Consider the following 21,944-nt stretch of genomic DNA (forward strand, 5'->3'; position numbering starts at 1 on the left):
TAGATGTGCGGGTGAGCAGATAGAAAATATAGTGTGTGTGTGTGTGTGTGTGTGTTTAGGAACATAGATGTGCGGGTGAGCAGATAGAAAATACACTGTGTGCATGTGTGTGTGTGTGTGTGTGTGTGTGTGTGTGTGTGTGTGTGTGTGTGTGTGATGTCACATGTTGAGTGTAAACCATGCATCTGTGTGGGTGCCACTCACACCCACAATGGTCAGAGGGAGCACAGATGGGTTAGCCCCTCTAAACACCCTTACCTTCCCATCTGGTACCCAGAGCCCATCTCTGTCTCAGGGTCTCCCAACCTGGCCCACATCTCACACATAACAGTAAATAGCTTCTAGAAAATAGAGCGAAACAAAACCCGCAGGTCAAAAGAGTATATTTGGGAACAACAACAACTACTAGTAAACAAAAGACAGATGGCATGTGCCGGAGGTAGCTCACACCAGCCTCCGGAGCCATGTTGAGTTTTCAAGGGCATGTGAGTCGCTTGTGAATCCCAGCTACCTCTGTGCACTAAGTTAATATGAATACACAATTGGATCAAGGATATATTTAAAAAGGCAGCCTTTGTTTATAACACTGCTTTCTAGTTATTTCCCATGGGACCAGCACCCCAAGGCTACTGACACAATTGTCTTTAGGGGATCAAGAGGTGACTGTCCCAGTGTGTAGCTTCATTTCCTCCAACTCTCATCTCAACCACAACACTTGGCTTAACATTTGCCAGCATGAGGGACTGGAGAGATGCTACATAGGCTAAAGCACTTGTTAGGCAAACATGATGACCCGAGTTCAGATTCCCCAGAACCCAGGTAAAATGTCAGGTGGGTGGAGCGTCCCACCCGCAATTCCAGCCTCGGAAGGCAGATGATGGGAATCCTTGGAGTAAGGTGCTCAGGGAGATAAGTCATGCCAGCAAGATCAGGGGTTGATGATACAAGCCATACCATGAGCTCTTGGGGGTGCCTCAACAAATGAGGGGAAAGAACAATCACAGATGGTCTCTAACATCAAACCGAGCTTCAACACACAATTGTATACCTGCACAGACATTGCCCCCACACATATAAACATGCATACGCATTCATGCATGTAACACACACACACACACACACACACACGCACAAGTCCACCAGCATGGGAGTTTTGTCAGAAATTTCCTGAGCCTACAAATCAGTTCCCACTCCAAGAGCTGAGTCCCTGACCTCTGGGAGACACTGGTAACAGAAAGCAATGCTCTACGGACTGACTTAGGTAAGGTTTCTATTGCTGTGGTCAAATAGCACGACCAAAGACAACTTGAGGGGAAAGGGTTTACTTCGGCTTATAGCTTGTCCATCATCTAGGGAAGTCAAGACAGGAACTCACTCAAGGCAGGAAGTGACACAGAGGTCATGGAGAAATGCCTCATACTGGCTTGATCCTCATGGCTTGTTCAGCCTGCATCCTTCTACCACCCAGGACCCACCCACCCAACGGTGGCATTGGGCTCACCCACATCAATCATTAATCAAGTAACTAACTCACAGGCTCGCCCACTGGTCAATCTGCAGGAGGCATTTTCTCAGTTAAGGTTCCCTCTTTCCAAATGGCTCTATCCTGTGTCAAGTTGGCATGAGACTAGCCAGTACAGGGACTGGATAAAAAGCAAAACACATATGGCTGGAAAAGAAGAACGAAAGAATTGAGGTGAAATGAGCTCCAGGAGTTTTGTACCATCCAAATTCCCAGTCACACCCAGTCACCAAAGGCTGAAGAGAACCCCCCAGCTGAAGAGAAGCCCCAGTTGAAGAAGTAGAGGATTCAAATGGTGAGACTTTTAAAAGGTGTGTGTGTGTGTGTGTGTGTGTGTGTGTGTGTGTGTGTGTGTGTTGTATGTACAGGCACACATGTTTCACAGCACTTGAAAGTTAGAGGACGACTCTTGGGTTGTCTTCCGTAGTATCTGTACTACTAGCTCTGTAGTAGAATCTCTTTGCTACCTCGTATAATCCGAAAAACAAACTCAGGCAAGCCTGCACATAATTCTACCCACTGATCCATCTTGCCAGGCAATGGCAGGTCTGTATAAAGGCATTTTGGGAGCCTTGCAGGTACCTAAAATCACATTAAGTGCTGCAGGGATCTATGAAAAACTCCTACCACTTACTTCCTGGGGTTGGGAGGAGCTTCTTCCTCATTTCTTGCCTGGGGTGTTTGCGTTATGTACAGTGTGCATATATCGCCCACACTATTGCTATTGCATAAACATGCTCTTTAGAAGAGATGGACTACATGGGACATGGAAATACTAGGGGAAAGGAAAGGTGACTATTTATTAAGCCAGCACTACCCAGTGGAGAGCTAGCTGCTAAAGCATTAGGGCAATCCTCCAAAGTCAACAAAGATGGCGCTGTGAAGGCTGAAGAAGAGAAGAGTAGCTCTCCAGGTCAGGTCAGGGTTGAGCTCACATGCACCTAAGGACACAGCTCCAAGCACAGAGAAAACCCTGACAGAGCCACAGTGTTGGTCATAAGTGCCACACATCTTCCTCAATGACAAACAACAATGAAAAATAGGAGAGTTCAAAAGAAGAAACTAGGTATAGTCCAAACTAATGTACATCTATTCATTGTTATTTATTCAATGACAAGACCGAGCTGCATTGGATAGTGTGATCTCACTGATATTTTTAATGTATTTGGGGCAGGGGGCTCATGCAGTTTCTCACACATACTCTTTGGTTTTGCAAATCATTTTCTGAAAGGCTACGTGTGTAAGACAGGGCAGAGAAAGATCATCTCCAGTTTTATCACCTTTATCGTGTTTAAAATTTATCATGCACATATATTAATTAGTTTTAACCCCATTTTCAAAAGAGTGGGGGAAGGAAAAAATAGTTTAAAATTTGATTAATTAACTTGCCTTATGAACAAGTATCCAGCTGGTTTCCCAATTACTGTGTCAACTCAGATTGGTGACAGAAATAATTACACAAAGTCAATCTTTAGAGGAGAAGAATGTAGTGTCTGAGCTTCCGTCTATTTATTAGGAGACTGAAATATGTACCAAAACATGACAGACCTTCCAGGGGAAAGTGCTCTTGTGAACCTCTACCTCCCTTTAGAGCAGCTATACCACTAAATTCTGCCAACCTTCTCCAGAGGACACAGAGAGAATGAGCAAGATAGAGAGGGGTTAGGGCACTCCCTACATTGGACTTCCACTAGGCAGGGACCCATCTTGGACTACTACTAATGTGCTTAAGTCATTTGTATTTCAGATGTGTTTGTCTCAATTCAGGGCAACCCCAAGGATGCAAGATGAGATAATGAAAATAAATGGAGTGAATGAATGAATGAATACATTAATGAATGACTGAATACATGAACAAATGATTGAATACATGAATGATTGAATAAGTGAATGAATGGTTGAATCAGTGAATGAGTAAATGTGTGAATGAATGAATGAATGAATGAATGAATGAATGAATGAATGAACGAGAGACTGAAAGAGTACTGGCTCACATGAGGATCTTGACAGATTTGATAAGGCTGAGGACGAGTCTCTCACTGTTGACAGTTACTGGGTCCATGTTTGCACACTAGTCCCAGAAGGATCCCTGAAGAAGGTTCTGGAACAGGAGTGATAACTCATCAGGCATTCTTACCTACTGTTCGTTCTCCCTCCTCCCTCCACTCAATCCCCACACCTTGAGGCAGAACTCTGAGCTGTGTACTGGGGCCTCCATACATGCTCGCAAGGTCGCATCATCTCAGAAACAGCTCCCATAGTTGCCCTTGAGAGGGAGGCTGCAGAAGTCCAGAGAGTCCGCAGAGTGGCCCGGAGCCAAGTGGTGATGTCACTCGGCTGGGCCAGAGGCCAGAAGCAGTCATGGTGTCCCCTGGGATCTGCCCGGGAACACGACCCTCTCTCCTCTCCTTCCTCCCACAGGACTTAGTGGTGGGTAGACATGATCATGTCTGACTGAGTGAGTCTCAGGCGCCACTGAAGCACCGCAGTGGGGGTGGACTCAGGCAGACGGTCAGGGAACACCTGAGATGCAGCAATGAGGTGGAGGGAAAAAATCAGCACAGGCCCAGCACAAACATCCAGCCAACCATGGGGTGAGAAAAGCTGTCTCTCAAGTGATAACTCACCGTGGAACTAGACGTGGGTCTGCCTCGGGTCAAGGACAGACCTGGAGGCACTGATGTCCAATGGGGCGTGCATCCTTGAGGCTGCCACTGCTCATTTGATAGCAGGTTCAAACATCTACAGATCTCTTGGCTCCTAGCAGAGGAGTAATATCTCATGCCGTAGCTTGTCTCCGCGGTCTGGATTTGCACCCCTGAACAAGGGTTGACTTCCTGCACGGGTCACGTGCTCGGCTGGAAAGTCTTCCCTACATACTTATATGTCTATTTTCCACATGATTCCCATGCTCCATACCATACTCCTCCCTATATTGTCTCCAGGATCCCACCAGTACCTATGCATCCCTGTTGGGCCCACGCTTTAACGTGTTGCTATTACTATTAACATTTTAAGAACAAAAACAACAAAAAAGATCATTTAGGTCAACGAGAATATTTCACATATAATAGTAAGACATTGCTCTTTATCAACATATTTGGAAAACAGAGGTTTTTTTTTTTTTCATCTTTTCTGGAAGAAGGGGGCTCATGGAGTCAGAAACACCTCATCTCATGGAGCTCCTGAGGTCCTGGATTTACACTGCAGCTTCACTGTGAGAGTCACACGGTTCTCAGAGGATTGGCTGTGTGTCTTCAGGACAGAGCGGGACCCTTGCCCTTAACCTCCAAGGTCCATGCGTCTTGGCAGCAGATCAAAGCTCATGTGTCTTAATAAATATCTCCCATTCCTATGAAAAAGACCTCAGGGAGAGTGATACCACACTAGGAATCTCTCCAGTATCCCCTTCTTAGAAAAAGAAAGAAAGAAAGAAAGAAAGAAAGAAAGAAAGAAAGAAAGAAAGAAAGAAAGAAAGAAAGAAGAACAGATACAAATGACTCCCTAGTCCGGGGGACACACAAACAAGCCAGGCGGCCACTTGGGCAAAACCTAGTTAACTCATCCCTGCTCCCCAGCCATTGGAGAGACTTTGGACACAAGGACAGCTGGTGGAAGAAGCCCAGAAAGAGGTTTGCTTCTATGCTGACCCTTGGGGCCCTTGAGAAGCATCCCCAGGACAGTGTATGTCACATGGTTGGGACTTAGGGCCACTGGGGTCATAAGTACAGGCTCACCCCTGTCCTGCTGGAGATATGTATCCTGGCAGCACAGGCCTATGTTAACTGGGTGTGGGACCTGCCTGCTACACCCCGGCCATCTGGAAGTTTCCTTCACTGGTCTCCTGAATCTGTCCTTTCACTAACCCTATCTGAGCCGCAAGAGGGCAGAACCTTTTCCTGGCTCACTACCTGCCTTCCTGGTTCCTTAGGAAAATAGTCATCCCCCAGGAAGCAGTGAGATACCAACACGGGCATGCTCTCTAAGCCCGGGGCTGCAGAGCCTAAGGATGCAAATGTGTCAGGCCAGTTACAGGAGGAAGGTCGCAGCTAGGAGGATGAGGTCGTGAACACCCCAGGGCAGCAAAGACAATGAACTTGGCTCTGCAGGAAGGCCAGGGCCAACAAGTAGGGTCACACACGTTGTTCTGTATTGTTTCCAGCCACTGTTTCCTGACAGGTCCTCCTTGAGGCATGGAGGGAGTACAACAGGAAGGATCCAGATCTTCAAAAGGAATTTGCTGGGGTGGAGACTGCCTTCCTGTATTTGACCAACATGCACACACATCCACCCAGAAACCAGAATGGGCCCAGGCCAGTAAGAGTGTTCCCTGAACGTGCTCATCAGATGTCATATGATGAGTGGGCCTAGAATTCCCTGGCTCAGCCTCTATGGCACTCGAGGACATCTTACCCTGAGGAAGGTGATCAAGCATCACAGGAACAGAGGGAGGGCCTCATGGTGCCTACACCGTGATCCTACCAAAGCCAACTTGCAGGTCAATGGCTCACGAGGATGTAGGAGGAATGCCTCACCTACATCATGCTGAACAAGCCCGAAGACGCCAGTGGTCACCTGAGGATCCTGAGTGCCGATTTGCTCCTTTTCCCTCACTTCAGGTCAGGAGCTTAGCTTGACTCTAAGTGACGTGTGACGGTTCATCTTCTGTTAGCTCAGCTAGGTTTGGAACCACCTAGGAGATTGGTAAGGTACATGTCTGGGAGTGTCCATAAGAATGTTTCTAGAAGGGATTGACTGAGATCTACCCTGGATATCCTATCTTCATAGGCTAGGGGCATGCATGGGACAGAAGATAAAGAGGGGAAAAAAACCTCTCATAATACCAACATTCTTTCTACTTCCTTGACACTATGACACAAGCCGCTCTACCACACCCTCCCCATCATAATGGGGTGAACCCTCTGAAACTGTGATCCAAAATAAATCCTTCCTTCCTTCAGTTTTTGTTAGCCATTTTTCCCCCATGAAGATAACAGCACTAGTGTGCACGTCAAGGGCAATCGTGTCTTTCTCAGGCAAGGGCAGACCAGGGTGGGGCCAAGAAGACGAGGGAAAGATCTGTCAACAGTGAAGACAAGCAAGGGACAAGAGAGTCACCATGACTAGGGAGAGCTTAGAGAATTCAGCCAAGATCTACTTCTACAAATGAAGGATGATAAGAAGCGTAATTAGCTAATGGAACCAGGACAGGCCACGTAATGTGGTGCGCAGGGCTGGGAGCCACGGTGCTTCTGTGTCTAAAATACAAATCAGCTCTGAACGATGCTTTGCAGGGGAACCAAGCAGATGACACTGAGTCAGACACAGGGCCCAGCCACGCAGTCCAGGCAAGCCACTAGGACCAGCAGCTCAGGCAAACAGTGTGCACCAAAGCAGAGGCAGTGGGATAGCTATGTCGACAATTCTTTACATAGAAATAAATAAGTACATTGTTTCAGCATGTGAATTTTCTTTCTTCTTTAATAAATGATTAAATTATATGTACACTAAAAGTTATTTTTGAAAGAAAATTATTTATGATTTGTAATCAACAAATGCCTGGCCTGTTTTTGTTTTGAGACAGGGTCTTACTATGTAGCCCTGGCTTGACCTAGAACTTCCTATGTAGACCAGGCTGGCTTCGAACTCATAGACATCCACCTGACTCTGCCTTTGGAATGCTGTAATTAAAGGTATGTGCCACCACACCCAGGTACGTTTGATTTGTCTGTTGACTATACCTATATACCCAGGGTGAGGTGGCTGGGTAGGAACTTACACGGGGGGGTCCTGTTATGTCTCTCTTGAGAACAGTTATTAACAGTCACAAGTGTGTGTGTGTGTGTGTGTGTGAGAGAGAGAGAGAGAGAGAGAGACAGAGACAGAGACAGAGAGACAGAGAGAGACGGAGAGACAGAGAGAGAAAGAGGCCTGCTCCAGATGTCCCTATTGCCATTTTCACGCAGGCCATAGTAGAGAGCACTTCTCCTCTTGTCCCAATAGAAAACCCGTGAAAAACAAGCAAAGCGTAATAGGCAAGCTATCTGGCTCACTTTTGGAGCCAGCTGGGAGGTCCCCAATCTTGTGCTGTTTCCTGCTGCTGCATCATTAGGTCCTTGAAAGGCTTTTCGGGAATGATCTGCTTGCCTACTTTTGATCTGTATCATTAACTCGGAGACGACAGAGGAAGTGATGGCGGCAGCAGTGGAGGCGGCAGTGGCATCAGCAGTAGCAAGGAGAGAGCAACCAGTGTTTCAGAGAACAGCCAGGGCAGAAATGACCGGGAGCAGCTGTGAGGAAGATGAAGGCTGTGAGGAGCTGAAAGCTCGGCACTTTGGACCTTAGTTCCTGGGAACGTTCTAGGGAGTGACCAAGGATTTCAGCTACTCTGGTCCTGGACTGGTTGTTGATGCCAAACAGAGGGATCCGACACTGTACACTAGCACTGCCACTCATCGATGCATGGCGCTCTTCGATGCTGCTTTTCAGAGCTGCCCATGCTGCGGACGACAACTCCTGCCGAGGCCAGTGTAATACTTCTCCAAATCCTACAATAATAAGTTCTCAGGGCTCAGAGCTCTCTGCCTCTGCCTCTGCCTCTGCCATCCCAGTTCGTAGGCCTCGGACACCTGAGGGTCCGAGGTTACTAGTCTACTCGGGATTCCTATCCAGGTAGAACAGTAGAATTAAACCCGGGCAGCTGATGCGGAACACATCTGCGCAGGCGCAGAGAGGTGGGCTTGGCAGGACGCAAGCCTGCAAAACTGCCTAGGACAAGCCAGGTGGGACATGAGCCTCAACAGGGCAAAGCGCACAGGCAGACTGACTGCAGCTTCGTTAGACCAAAGGTGCAGCCTATCCCGGCGCCTCCTCTCTAAAAAGGACACAGACTGTGAGGAGTTGAAAGCTTAACCCTGAGCCATGAGAAGCTGATCCTGGTGTCGGAGGACAGGGCATGTGGCATGGGAGTGGGCTAGAAAGGGCCAGCACCTGAGCTAGCGCCTCAGCTCTCAGGAGACATCCTTAAGATTGTGTATTTCAAGATGAATCAATTAGCTCTATCAATAAATACTGCTTAAAGTCCCATGAACCAAATCTCCACTTACTGTCTCTTGAAGCTCCTCAGGCTCCTCTTGCCGCCCCACCCCCACCCCCAGGCAGGCTCCCTGGCGTCATAGTGAACCTGTACGTTCCAGGAAAATCCTGTATTAAGGACAATCCCGAGCAATGAAGGTGCATGGTCCAAAGCTTCCTGCACCTTTCCTACATATCTGCAAGATGCCCACAGGAGAAAGGGTTCCTTGGCCCCTCCTGGGGCCTGGCACAGACGGGAGCCTCTTTCTGGAGTAAGTCCCGCCTCGAGAGCTTTCTTTCTATGTGTGCTTTGCTTCTCTGAGAGCAGATGGTTTATGCCCAGCTGGCTAGTCACTTTAGATAGTCACTAACCTACATAAACTCCCGGTTGTGTGTGTGTGTGTGTGTGTGTGTGTGTGTGTGTGTATTATAATTTTCTGAGACGGGGGTCTCATGTTACCTGGAAACTAGCTTCAAGTTTGTTGTTATAGAGCTGAGGAAACCTCTGAACTTCTGATCCCCCTGCCTCCACTTCCCAAGTGCAAGGAATCCAGGTATGCACCATCATGCCTAGTGTCTTATTTAATGTTTCGATGTTGCAATAAAACACCATGACCAAAGAGCAATTTGGGGAGGAAAGGGGTTATGTGGCTTAGACTTAACCGAACTGCAGTCCATCCCTGCAGGACTCCAGGAACGGAGTTCAACAGGGCAGGAACCTAGAGACAGGAGCTGAGGCAGAGGTCACAGAGGGATGCTGCTTACTGGCTTGCTCATCATGGCTTGCTCAGCCTGCTTTCTTATAGAACTCAGGACCACTAGCCCAGAGGTAGCACCACCCTCAATGGCCTGGGCCCTCTCATACCAATCACTAATTAAGAAAATGCCTTACAGACTTGTGTACAGTCTTACCTTATAGAGGCATTTTTGCAAGCAAGGCTCTCTTCTCTCTGGTGTCACACCTGGTTTATGACGTGCTGAGGATCTCACCCTGGGCCTTGTGCATGTTAAGCAAGCACCCTACCAACTGAGGTGCCATCTCCAGCCTCCGAAGAGTAACTCTCAGGAGATGTGTTATACTTACTTATTTGCATGCACATGTGTCTGTACATATGTTCATTTGTGTGGGCACATGAACATGTGTAGAGGCCACAAGCCAGCCTGTAGGAGTTCCCTCTTTCCATCTGTGGGTCTCGTTGAACTCGGGTTGTCAGACTTGGCAGCAAGAATATTTACATACTGAGCCGTTTCACCAACCCTGAAGCATAATTTTAAAGGAGGTAAGGAACAAAAGAAAAATCAAGCCAAATCACAATTAGAAGATGCCCTGTGACCCATGTCCTGTGACATATACTCTGGTTTTGAGCTAGGGCATGTTTCTAGTCCTGTAGGAGGGGCAGCCACCCTGTCATGGAGCCGTACCTCCTGTTAGACTCTTGTGAGGGGGTCAGCAAGAGGGCTCTATGACCAGGTGCGAGGTGGGGGCCCTGGGTATAGGACATAGAGCCTGTCCCCAGGCTGAGTGTCCTTCAAGGCAGTTCTTTTCACCTTCCCTGGGCAGGGCTGGGTTGCCCTCCACATTGGTTTGACTATGGGCAACAAGGCCTTCAGTGGCTGGGTAAGTACCTAGGAGTCCATTTGCTTCCACTCAGCTCTGCTGCCCTCTACTGAACAGGGAGGCCAGCAAAAGCTGCCCCTGCACTTGGGGCCCCTACCATGTGGCTGTTCCACAACCCTGACAGACATCAGAGTCACACCTGCCTCAGGCGCCTCAGCATGTGAAACAAACAAGCACCAGTATTTTGTGATTATTTCCCTGCCTCAGAAAGAACGGAATCAGAGAATAGACATACACACCACACACACACACACACACATACACACACTGCGTGCGCGCGCACACACACATACACACACACACACACACACTGCGCGCGCGCACACACACATGCACACACACACACACACTCTTGCACACATATTCACAGAGAAAAACACATACACACACACATTCAGCAAAGTTTTCAAGAAAGTCACAGCAGGACCCTGTTATAAGTTCCCACCAAGATAAATTTAATACCGAGAAACAGACAGGCTTCACTCACAGATTCTATCTGGAAACGAGGAGCCTGGAGAGAGATCAGGCTGCCCCGGTTTCTCCAGGGGACTACAGTGACTCTCAGAGACCCATCACCCTGTTGGAGCTACAGCAACTGAGGAGCCCATCCCCACCAAGGGCAGCCTGAATTATGAACAAGGGAAGGGTCAGCATGAAGACAGCAGCTGATGGAGGAGGACAGCAGGGATGCCTGCCTACTGACAGCCCTGGCACCTGGGCAGGCATTGGGGGAAGGGTGATGGGTCAGGAGGGGGCGGGAGGAGGCTGTGATGGAGACGGGAGCCTGAGACATCCTACATAAAGCCTGGAACTCTTAGCTCATTTCTCTCCCTGTAAAGCCATCACACAGGACAGGCTCACCCCCACCCCCACCCCCACCCCCAGCCCCAGCCATATGGGTAAAGCCCCAGACTCCTGACTCAGGCAGAAGTAGCCAAAGGATGAGGAGAATCAGCCAGCCAGTACAGTGAACTGGACAGTGCCATGACACCAGAGGATTCGGCAACTGCTGGAGTTTGCCAGACTAGGAAAGAGCAAGGTAGGGGAAACAGAGGCTGAGGTAAAGCTTTGCACAGCCACAGGCCTGGTAGAACAGGGAGTATGATTCACCAAGAAGAGCTCAGAGGCAAGAAATAGAACAATGGGAGAGCTGAGGCTCTGCCCAGTGTAAACCTAGCAGGAAGTCACAAAATGGATGGGCAGAAGGTGGGTGCCCAGGAGGGCTCCAGAAACCTGAGTGCAGGTTTCTCCCAAGTCCCGCCCTCTCAGAGCAAAACGCAGATTAGATACAGTCACAGGTCTGATCGGTAAACTGGAGACTGAGTCTGCACACAAAAGAAAGACAGAGGTGGCAAAATTATTAGAGGAGACACAAATCCTGCAGGATAGCCCTTTTTTTGAAAAAAATAAAAACAATTTTTAAAAAAACAATTAAAATAGAAAAGGCCTGGCTGACTGTGTGGCAGGTTCTTCCCCTGGACCAAAGTGGAATCCGTGGATGCAGGATGAGGTGTTTAAGATGATGCTTTAAAAAGTCAAAGGGAGAGGGCTGGAGAGATGGCTCAGTGGCTAAGAGCACTGTCTGCTCTTCCAGAGGTCCTGAGTTCAATTCCCAGCAACCACATGGCGGTTCACAACCATCTGTAATGGGATCTGATACCCTCTTCTGGTGTGTCTGAAGACAGCTACAGTGTACTCATATACATTAAATAAATAATATTAAAAAAAAAAGTCAAAGGGAGAAACAGATGCATGCTGGGAATATAGATTTTGAAACTATGCTATGTGACCAGGGACAGCCCTGCCCACTCTCCTCTTACTACACTGCATCTGCTGAGGAGGAAGGGCAGTAGGGGGAGGGGGGAAAAGAGGTAGGGGGTGAGCCCAGAAAGTTGACTGGGCATAGAGTTTCAGAGCTACCACCTTGCCCTCCCCACTGAGGGCAAGAGTAACAACAGCTCGGCTTCCTCCTCAGGCCAGCCTCCACATCTGCAGGATAGAGTCACAGGTACAGTTCCAATTCACAATGCTTCCTGGAAAGATGACAGGCTACTACCACACAAGGGTCACACAGTACTGAGCACAGAGCAGTGCTCCCAAGGTGACCTGGCCTTGTATCATTACACAGTTATGATGTCATGGAGGATGTTAAGAAAGATAACTCCAGGGGGCTGGAGAGATGGCTCAGGCAGTTAAGAGCACTGGCTGTTCTTCTAAAGGACCCGGGTTCAATTCCCAGCATCCATATGGCAGCTTACAACTGTCTGTAATTCCAGTTCCAGGGGATCTAACACCCTCACACAGACATGCATGCAAGCAGAACAGCAATGCACATAAAATAAAAATAAATCATTTTTTAAAAGAATAAAAATGAATGGAAGGAAGGGAGGGAGGGAGGGGGAGGAAGGGAGGAAGGGAGGAAGGAAGGAAGGAAGGGAAGGAAGAAAAGAAGGAAGGAAACTCCAGCAGTCAAGGACTCTGTGGGCTTCACTGGCTGAGAGGAGCCATCGGTTCTGTTCAGAAGCACGCTCCATTCTTCAGGATGCCTAGAACAAATGGCCTTAGATTGATGGCATTTCTTTTATTTTCTTTCTTCTTTTTTGAAATCAACTCACTCAATTGTTTCTTTAAAGGTAAACAATATAGGGCTGGAGGAATGACTCAGAGATTAAGAGCAATGACTGCTCTTCCAGAGGTCCCGAGTTCAATTCCCAGCAACCACATGGTGGCTCACAACCATAAAGAAAACAATCCATGGACCCCCAAGCCCTAAGAATGCAAGAGCTAAGGCTCTAAAATACCATGTGGTCTGTACTTCAACCCTTAAGTCTAGACTGTCTGGAGAGTCATTTCTCAACTAGGCGGCATTCCATTGATCTCATAGTATCAATATAAGTATCAATAAGTATCTGTTAGTGTTGCTAGCATCACAGGGATAAGTATCAATATAGTATCTTTGGGTATCAAAGTAGATTTAGTATTTTCGGACTTCACATGCATTCTCCAGGACCATCCAAGAGAGAGAAAGAACTTCCTTCCGTCCTGGACCTCCAAACACATACCACAAAACAGCTTTGATGGTATAAATGGCTTGCCTACTCCAGAAGAGGACCTGGGTGGAGGCTGAGCCAGGTGGTTTCATATCACCAGGGCAGACGCTTCCATTGTGGAGGGTGAATATGCCTAGGGGAAGATGGACAGCCAGCAAAGTGTGTGCATTCCCACATGCATGTGTGCCTGTGTGTTGGATACAAACCAGGGTAGGCAGTAGCTCTATCAAGCTGCATACAGCCACCAAAGAAGAAAGCAGTAACTGTAGGTTTCTAGTCACGTGGCAACCAGGTAATAATGCTACCCTGGCTCGCTCACCTCAGCTTCTACCCTTCCCTAAAACCCGGCTGCCAAACCCTCACCCAGAACTCTTTCCAAGGCCCCTGCCTCCCTTATAATCCCTCCCCTGGCACTCTGTTCAGCATGTGCCAAACGGCTGATTTTGACCTTTGACCCAGCCGCACAGCTCGCTCTGGGGGAAGTTTGACCTGTTCTCTCCCTGGAAGCAGAACAACAGGGCCATGAAAGATGCCACTTTCCGTGGGAGGAATGTGATGTCCAGATGTTTACAACCTTATAAAAATGCCCAAATAGGGCCCAGAGGGCCCAAGCGTGATAGCTGAGGAGAGATTTCGTTACCGGCTACAGGGTACAGAAGGCTGGACCCAGAGAGAATGCATTACTTTCTCAAGGTCACAGACAGGAGCCGGCTCTTACCCCAAGCAAACTGCATTAACGCAGACCTCTGAGCAATTCTGAGATGCCAGACTCACCTCCACCCCTCTCCAATTGAGATGGGAGGAGAGAGGGTGCTGTCTGAGCAGGCTTAGACTGGAGTCTGAAGGCTCCCCTGGCAGGACCTGGCTGCAGAGCAATCTGATTAGTGCACAACACGGGAGCTGTGATCCGATTAGGCCCTCAGCCCCATCCTGCTTTCCCTGGATGGAGGTGGCTGGAGACAGGCAGATGGCGGATGGAAGAGGGGTCTGGTTTGATGCTGGAGATTAAAATGCTTCCCTGGGGAGCTGCCAGCATTCTCCTGGCCTTGGCAGCAGAGTCAGCCTGGCAACTGGAGAGAGGTCCATTTGAAAAATTAAAGATGTGAGGGAGGTAGAAATATCTCTGGAAATTTCCATCAGTGTGCTGGTGGTGGGAGGGGCCCAGCCTGGTCACATACGCACACACCCCACCCACCCAGGTTTCGTTACAGGCTACCATCCTCCTGCCAAGCCATCTATTGGGTGCCTATCCTGGGTCTGCCAAGGGAATGAGCAACACGGAGTTTGTTTTCAAATCCAAGAAACATTCAGAGGCAGACATCGGCAGATGCACGCAACTTCCGGCCTCTTTCTCACTCTACCCTGTACACAGGGTAAGCAGAAAGGACAAACACTGGCCATTCCAGTGATGGAACGTCTGCTATGTGGACCAGGGTGGATTTCTGGGTTTATAGACTTGGGGAGCTGGAGCTAGTTAGCACTTTAAAAATCCAGAAAGAGGGGCTGGAGAAGTTAGCACAGCAATTAAGAGCATTATACTGGTTGCTCTTCCAGAAGATCTGATCCAATTCCGAGAACCCACATGCTGGCTCCCAACTGCTTACAGCTCCAGTTACAGAAACTCTAACCCCCAGGGACACCAAGAATACCCATAGTACACAGACATACATACATACACGATAAAATGATAAAAATAAATAAAATGCAAAAGCAAAGTGAACATATTGTTAGGTACCAAGAACAAGCAAGTACTGTAGCCCTCGTGAAGTCGCTATATTATGATCTGCCTCCAAACTCACATGTCCAATGTCTTTCATTCTCTTGGCTTCACCATGAACCCAAAATGGCACTTTAAAAAAAGAAATACAGTCTGGTATCAGGTAGTATCAGGTAATGATGGAGCACACCTTTAATCTCAGCACTTAGGAGGCAGAGGCAGGTGGATCTCTGAGTTCGAGGCCAGCCTGGTCTACTGAGTGAGTTCCAGGACAGCCAGGGCTACACAGAGAAACCCCGCCCCAAAAAAACAAACAAAAAGCCAGTCTGACATATCAGCACTTATAAACGTGTTATTAAACATCATGGCCCAGGAGGTGGCTCAGTGGCACATACTTACTATACTTACTGCATAAGCTTGAGGATTCGTGTGGAGGGGCGGGGAAAGGGGTGGCGTGGACTTGTAATCCCAGGGATGTAGAGGTGGAGACAGGCGGATTCCTGGGGCCTGCTGGCCAGCTGGGCTAGCCTAATTATCAAGTTGCAGGCCAGTGGAGACCCTGCCTCAGAAAAACAAGGCACTAGAGGGACACCGACCTCCAAACTGATCTGTGAACTCCACATGTATTTATGCCTTCCATACATGAATATGCTCATGTGTATACATGTCTCTTTCTCTCTGTGTGTCTGTCTGTCTGTCTGTCTGTCTCCCACACAGAAAGAGAGGGGGAGGGGAAGAGGAGGGGGAGGGAGAAAGAGAGGGAGATAGATAGAGAGATAGAGAGAGAGAGAGAGAGAAAGAGAGAGAGAGAGAGATAGAGAGAGAGAGAGAGAGAGAGAGAGAGAGAGAACCCAGAATTTCACTGTGGCTTGGGATCTTTTTTTCTGTTCCTTCCTGGCTGGAAGCTGTCACCCTGCTCTGGTCATTGTAGATGAAACTGTACTTCCCTTCAACTGTGGAGGTCAAAGGACAGTGGGACTGTTTGGCTCCTTTACTCTGTGATTACCCTAAACACTGCCCACATTGTGTGGGTCAGTAGTCATCCCTGTTCATAGTTGTATAGTGTTTCAGTGTCTGGGAGAGCCCAGCCTACATGCTTATTTACTTGGGGAGAGTTGGGGGTCTGGACTTTAACATCATAACGCTGATCAGAACTTAACTCTTGCTTCTGTCGAGAAAACAGGAAAGCAATGGCTGGCCCACAGAAGAGGTTCATCTGTATCTTATTTTCTGTGTGTGGGTGTTTTGTCTGCATGCATATCTGTGCACCACATGTGTGAAGAGCCCAAAGAGACCAGAGAGGAGCACCAGACCCCCTGGAATTGGAGTTATAGGTGGTTGTTCCCAGCCATGTGGACGCTGGGATTTGAACCCTGGTCATCTGCAGTAGCCAGTGCTCTTAACCGCTGAGCCATCTCTCTGGCTCCTTCCCTACCCCCATCTTTAACTTGTAAAGTAACTGAACCTGTTATTTTCCCACTCCAGGGCAAGTGGTCAGTTGCTCCTATTCCTTGCTCCAGACAGAATGTTCTGTTTGTTTGTTTTGTTTTTGTCCTTGACCACATATTTTTTTTATTTTTTAAGGTGGAGCTGGGCTTGAACCCAGGTTTTCTGCATGTTGGGCAGGCTGTACCAGCACGGTACATCCCCAGCCCTGTCAGAGTTTTTTTGTTTTTGTTTTTGTTTTTGTTTTGTTTTGTTGACCAGTGGTGCATCGGGCTACCTATCATTACATTTGAATTTTTTTTTTCCCTAATGAACGATGACAACTTTTCATAGGCTTCTTTGCCACTGGCAAAATCTTTTCTCATGTTTTCCTAATATGATTTTCTTCTTTGACAATAAACCTTATCTCCCTAACAACTTTAGATGCTGCAGGGAAATCATGAAGCTGTCTCAGCGTTCCCCCTGGTCCCACACCAGTGCCACCATAAGCACCGCCCACCATAAGCACCGCCCACCATAAGGCACACTTTGTCCTCTAGGACTCAGGAACTGCTTCCAAAGGCTGTTCTTCTGGTTTTCTTAGTTTCCCTCTACTACCTTTTTCTACCTGGAGGTAATGGCTTCTCATGGATGACCTTGACTGTACTGTTCTAGAATGTTCTGCACTGACACATGCTGGGGGGTCCACTGGTTCCTTCCGAGTCGTCTGGTGTCTTGGTTGTTGGGTAGAAAGGCCACACGTGAGCACAATCTCACTGCATGTAAGAAAGCACATAGCCCGGCTCAGCACTGGGCTGTAGACCTGGCCCTGCTGCTGAAGGTGTTTCTAGGTGCCTCGGCCTCCCTACTCACGCTTTTCTTAGCGTCTTCTTTAGAAGAAAATGTCTCAGCACGCGTACACTCTGAGTGGGGCTTGGCACTCACCCCTAGAGGACACAGGCTTGTGAACTCTGCCTGTTTTCTCTCTTACACTTTAACTCACTTATTACCTCGGTACGGACTCTGCTCTTGCATGGGTTATATAATCTGTACGGCTCATCATCACCCCAGTGTTGGCCTCTGGTGTCTCCTGAACGGTTTCCATGCCTCCGTATTACCCATTAGAGTGATGCTCACCGTCTGTTCCAGGACGCCATACTCCGCTCACACGAACACTCTGGGCTCATCATCTGCACTGTTTGCTCGGGTTTGAGGATCAGTCATTTCTGTGGAAGCCTGGCTCCTACCACAGAAAATGGTATTAGAAACCAAGATCTAGATTCTCCTGTTGCCTCTCCCGCAACCTTCATCAGACCTGAAGCTCCTGAACTAGATAGACAGCAGCATGTTGTCCTCTGGGAGGCTCCACCCAGTGGCTGGCTTGGACGGATGCAGACACCCACAGCCAAACAGTGGATGGAGCTTGGGCACTCTTATAGAAGAAGGAGAAGGGATTGGGACCCGAAGGGGATGGGAAGACCATCAGAGTCAGCTAGCCTGGACCCTTGATGTTCTTGGAGTCTGAACCATCAACCAGGGCAGCTGGAGCAGGGGCTGTCCCAAGAGCTGTTGTCTGGGGGGGGGGTCTTCTAGCTGGGCTGCTTTGTCTGGCCTCAGTGGGAGGAGGGCACCTGACCTCACAAAGACTTGAAGTACGGGGTGGGGGGGGAGGGAGAGGGGAGGGACTGTGGGAGGGGGTGTCTGGGAGAGTAAACAGGTAAAATAAAATTTAAAAAATAAAAAGAGAAAACACAGAGAAAGAGAGAGAGAGAAACCAAGATCTGCAGGGGCTAAAGATGTAGCTCATTTGATAGAGTCCATCCCCAGCACCTTGTAAACTTGGAATTTCTGGGGTACACACATAATTCCAGCACCAAGAGGTAAAGGCGGGGGGGGGGTGGCAAAGGCAAGAGAGGGAGAAGAAGCTGTGAAGAAGACACCAGAGGCCAACACCAGGGTAATATGAGCAACACAAACGTTGCCAGACTACGGGACCCGTGTAAAAATTCAAGGCCATCCCTGTATGCATAGGGATTTTATTGACAGTATGGGCTACAGGAGACTCTGTCTTAAATAAAAAACAACAACAACAACAACAACACAAAAGATTAGCCACATCTAAGCTCTGAATAGCTCACTACACTAATGCTCTTGAACCCCTCGGTGGACTAAAGGGACATATGCACAAATGCGTCCGTGTGTACGTACATGCGCGTGTGAATACTTCAGCACGTACCTGGAGCGGATTAATGAAGCACCACTCCATTCTAATGTCCCCAGCTTCAACCTGCAGAAAGGACTACAGGGACCCCTCTGGCTTCTTTTTGCCCATGTGGTCTTTCAGGACCCCTGTGAGACACCACCAGCTGCTTACCCAGTTGTTCAAACTTTGCACTGCATCGTGGGGATTGCTGGACACACCCCTGGGGATGACTTTACCATCAAGAACCCAGGACCCTTCTTCTCCTCACCCTGCCCAAGTTAGACATCTCTTTGAGGTTGACCCCTCGTCCCTCCCACCTCAGCACATTCCATGAAAGGGAAACACAGGCGAAGGAGACAACGAGACAGCTGTCTTGCCCTGGGTTCCTCCTTTCTGCGGATGCTGATTGATGCTGACGATGGGCCAGGACTTCGTGGATCCATGCAAGGATTTTTTTTTTTTTCAAGGTCATAGCAACATTGAGCCAAGAGCAAGTTTTTCTCCTAACTGGGGAAACCCCAGTGAGTACTCAGCTCTGTAAATGACTTACTTCACCAGGGCTTGGAGGACTGTCCTCTATAACTTTAAGTTTTTTCAAATCCTACTTTTAATGACGGATTTTAAATGCTTTAAACCTTCCTTATAACCCACCACCCATCAGAGGTGGTGGGAAAGGAAGGATATAGGGGAGGGGAGGAAGTAGACCTGTTTAGAAAGGTTCTTTGGAGCAGCTCCTTTCTGTGTTGTCTGGAAATCGGCAGTTCAGTTCACAGGTCAGGAGCAGCAGTTCATTCCACACACAAACACCTCACAGATACACCCGCAGTCCAGTTCGGTAGAGTCAGGATAGCAGCAGTGGTGACCCGACCTAGCAGAGACAGCCAGGCCTCAGCTTCAGTGTGAGTCAGCAGGAGGGACCAACGGGAACACCAGAAGTTCTAGGCTGTGCCTCTCTCAGGGAAACAAAGATCAGTGAAAACGTGAGACCCACAAGCATTGCATAGCTAGCTGTACCAGCAAGCCAAGCTCTGTCTGTGTCATTCCGGGGAGACCTATTTACACCTTCCAAACATCACCTGTCCTCCAGGTGCCTTACCTCAGCACAGATCTTGTCTCAGCACGTGCATCCAATCAGCCTGAGTCCTTGGAAGCAGCAAGAAACTGCAGCACACCCCGAGAAGTTTTGGGGGTGTGTTTCTTTCTAGGGAGTCCCGACAAATGCAGCTCAACTACGCAGTGTAAGGCAGACCAATACATGCGTGTCCTTAGCAAAGAATCCTTCATCACGTCTCCTTTCATGTGCTTGCTTTAGCAGAACATCCTCTTTCCTGTGTCTGCTTCAGTGAAACGTTCCTTCACGAGGCCACCTGAGCCTTTCACCTGTGTCCACTTTAATGAAACATTTCTTCCTGTGTTCACCCCGACAAAAAAAAACCATCCAATTGGCTTTAAGTTTCCACTCCAGTCCTCTCTTCCTCTCTGTGGTTTCTTTGGCCTTGGGTCTTCTCTAGAACACACCCACCTAGATTCTAGGGTGTGGAACAGTGTCCAGAGCTTGGCAGGCCTGTGTTTAACGCTGACATCTAACCGATGACCTCAGCCATCTTTACCTCTCAGGCTTCCGGCTCTATGTCCCCAGCTACATCTTGTCCTGGTTTGTTCTGGTCTATTTCTATTTCCCACTAGCACTACCAGAAAGGCCAATCCCACATCCCTGATATCCAGGTTCCCGGCACCACGGGTCCAAGGGTCCCACCAGACTTCAGTTATTGAGGCTGAATTCCGGTTCAGGTTCCATAGCTAATCTTCAGCTGGGATGGAGAATCTTCTAAAACCCTCCCAAAGGTCAGCCCCTAGTAGTTTCAAGGGTTTCCCTTGGAGGCATGTATGATCTGTGTAGTGAGTGTTGTGTGTGATCTGGGTACAGGCTTGCTTCATGTTCTCAACTTTCCTTGTAGAACTGAGGAAGTCTTGCTGGATTCAGGATATGTGTTTGGGGGTACATCTTCCGCTGTCAGGCCTCAGCTCTGATGTTGTGACCCAGTTCTTCTGAAGATGCAAGCCCGAGAAAGGGTACTGACTGTGATGTCATTTTCACACACACGAACAGACCCACAGGCCTGCTGTAGCTGGAGTCTTGTGTCTTCATGCATAATGCCACGGTAAAAGGGCTAAGGACAGGATCTGCTCCTTGTTATTTTAGTCTTAGCTGTCAGAGGCCACTTGCCCATAGCTGTGAGTCATCCAGACCTTGAGCTTACATCATTGCACGAGACGGGAGAGTGTCCTCTTCTATCATGGCCACCAAGGGGCAAGCATGGCAAAAGCGAGGTCGGGAGGGGATTGCGGCTCAACCATTTCCTCTCTTGTCTTCTTCCTTCTCTTGATTCCAAGGTGACTGAGCATCAGAGACACCCCAGAGCAGAGGAGATCTCAGAATGGGAAAAAGAGCAGGGATCTCTCTCCATGCCGCCACCATCTAGCAGGGCTGTGGTCACTCTGCAGTCTGAGAAGCCGGGCCTCAGAGCAGTTGACCCAATGCCTTTGTGACCCCATGTACATCTGAGCGCGCCTGAATCCTTGACTCCCCCCTTGTTTTTGTCATCCCAGCACCTTGCTCCTTCCCGTGTTGGTGAGCTATGGCTGTGGACCACTGTGTGGGTGCCTCCCCCGAGGCTGAAAAGCATGGGCTGTGGAATAATGGGGTTAAGTGTATTTCTGCCTCACCCTGGGCCGTGGTGGCAGCGAACTCTGCGTCTAGCGATTTACCTTATAAATATCCTGGTGTGTGAGTGAAGCCATGAATATTCAGGTGACTCGTTCCTCGCTGCTGCTAAACAAGGGTGTGGAAGTGCTTTGTGTGCTAGCGTGTAAAACAATCTCTAAGACACTGTTAAGCGGAAATGCACAGCAACACTGGCTGGCTGGCTGGCTGGCTGGCATGATGTATGGGGAGGAGAGTATTTACTGGCCAGACTCTGCCTGGTAGCCTGTACTTGGGCTCCTCTAGCTGGGGGCTCTGCCTAGAAGCTCTGCCTGGGAACACGCCCCCCCCCACACACACACACACAGACCTCGTGCTCCTTTGAATGGGAGCTACAGATGGGAAAATGGCTCCAGACTAGATACAGTGTATAAGCAGAAGACTTCTCACTGTGAATGGGGTTTGAGTTATGCAAACCAACTATCCATTTAATAGAACAAAGACTTTAGAACTGACCTGGAAAAAAAAAATCTAAGCCAGGCAGTGGTGGCGCACGCCTTTAATCCCAGCACTTGGGAGGCAGAGGCAGGCAGATTTCTGAGTTCGAGGCCAGCCTGGTCTACAGAGGGAG

At 48.7% G+C, this 21,944-nt stretch overlaps 1 protein-coding gene across 2 annotated transcripts in view; it reads right to left on the minus strand.

The window, feature by feature from the left end:
* Pcbp3 (poly(rC) binding protein 3) overlaps positions 1–21,944 on the minus strand; it is a 268,573-nt gene that overhangs the window by 230,793 nt on the left and 15,836 nt on the right. The window contains exons 1-2 of one of the 2 annotated variants that reach the window (XM_029542527.1): positions 19,315–19,347; positions 17,544–17,649 (exon numbers count right to left, since the gene is read on the minus strand). The gene's annotated coding sequence lies outside the window, so the exon portion shown is untranslated. Of the gene's footprint in view, positions 1–17,543; positions 17,650–19,314; positions 19,348–21,944 lie in introns of those variants that run through there. The other variant, XM_029542528.1, reaches the window with a different exon arrangement.

The sequence above is a fragment of the Mus pahari genome, chromosome 9 (assembly GCF_900095145.1).
Source record: "Mus pahari chromosome 9, PAHARI_EIJ_v1.1, whole genome shotgun sequence".
In the NCBI taxonomy this organism is placed as follows: Eukaryota; Metazoa; Chordata; class Mammalia; order Rodentia; family Muridae; genus Mus; species Mus pahari.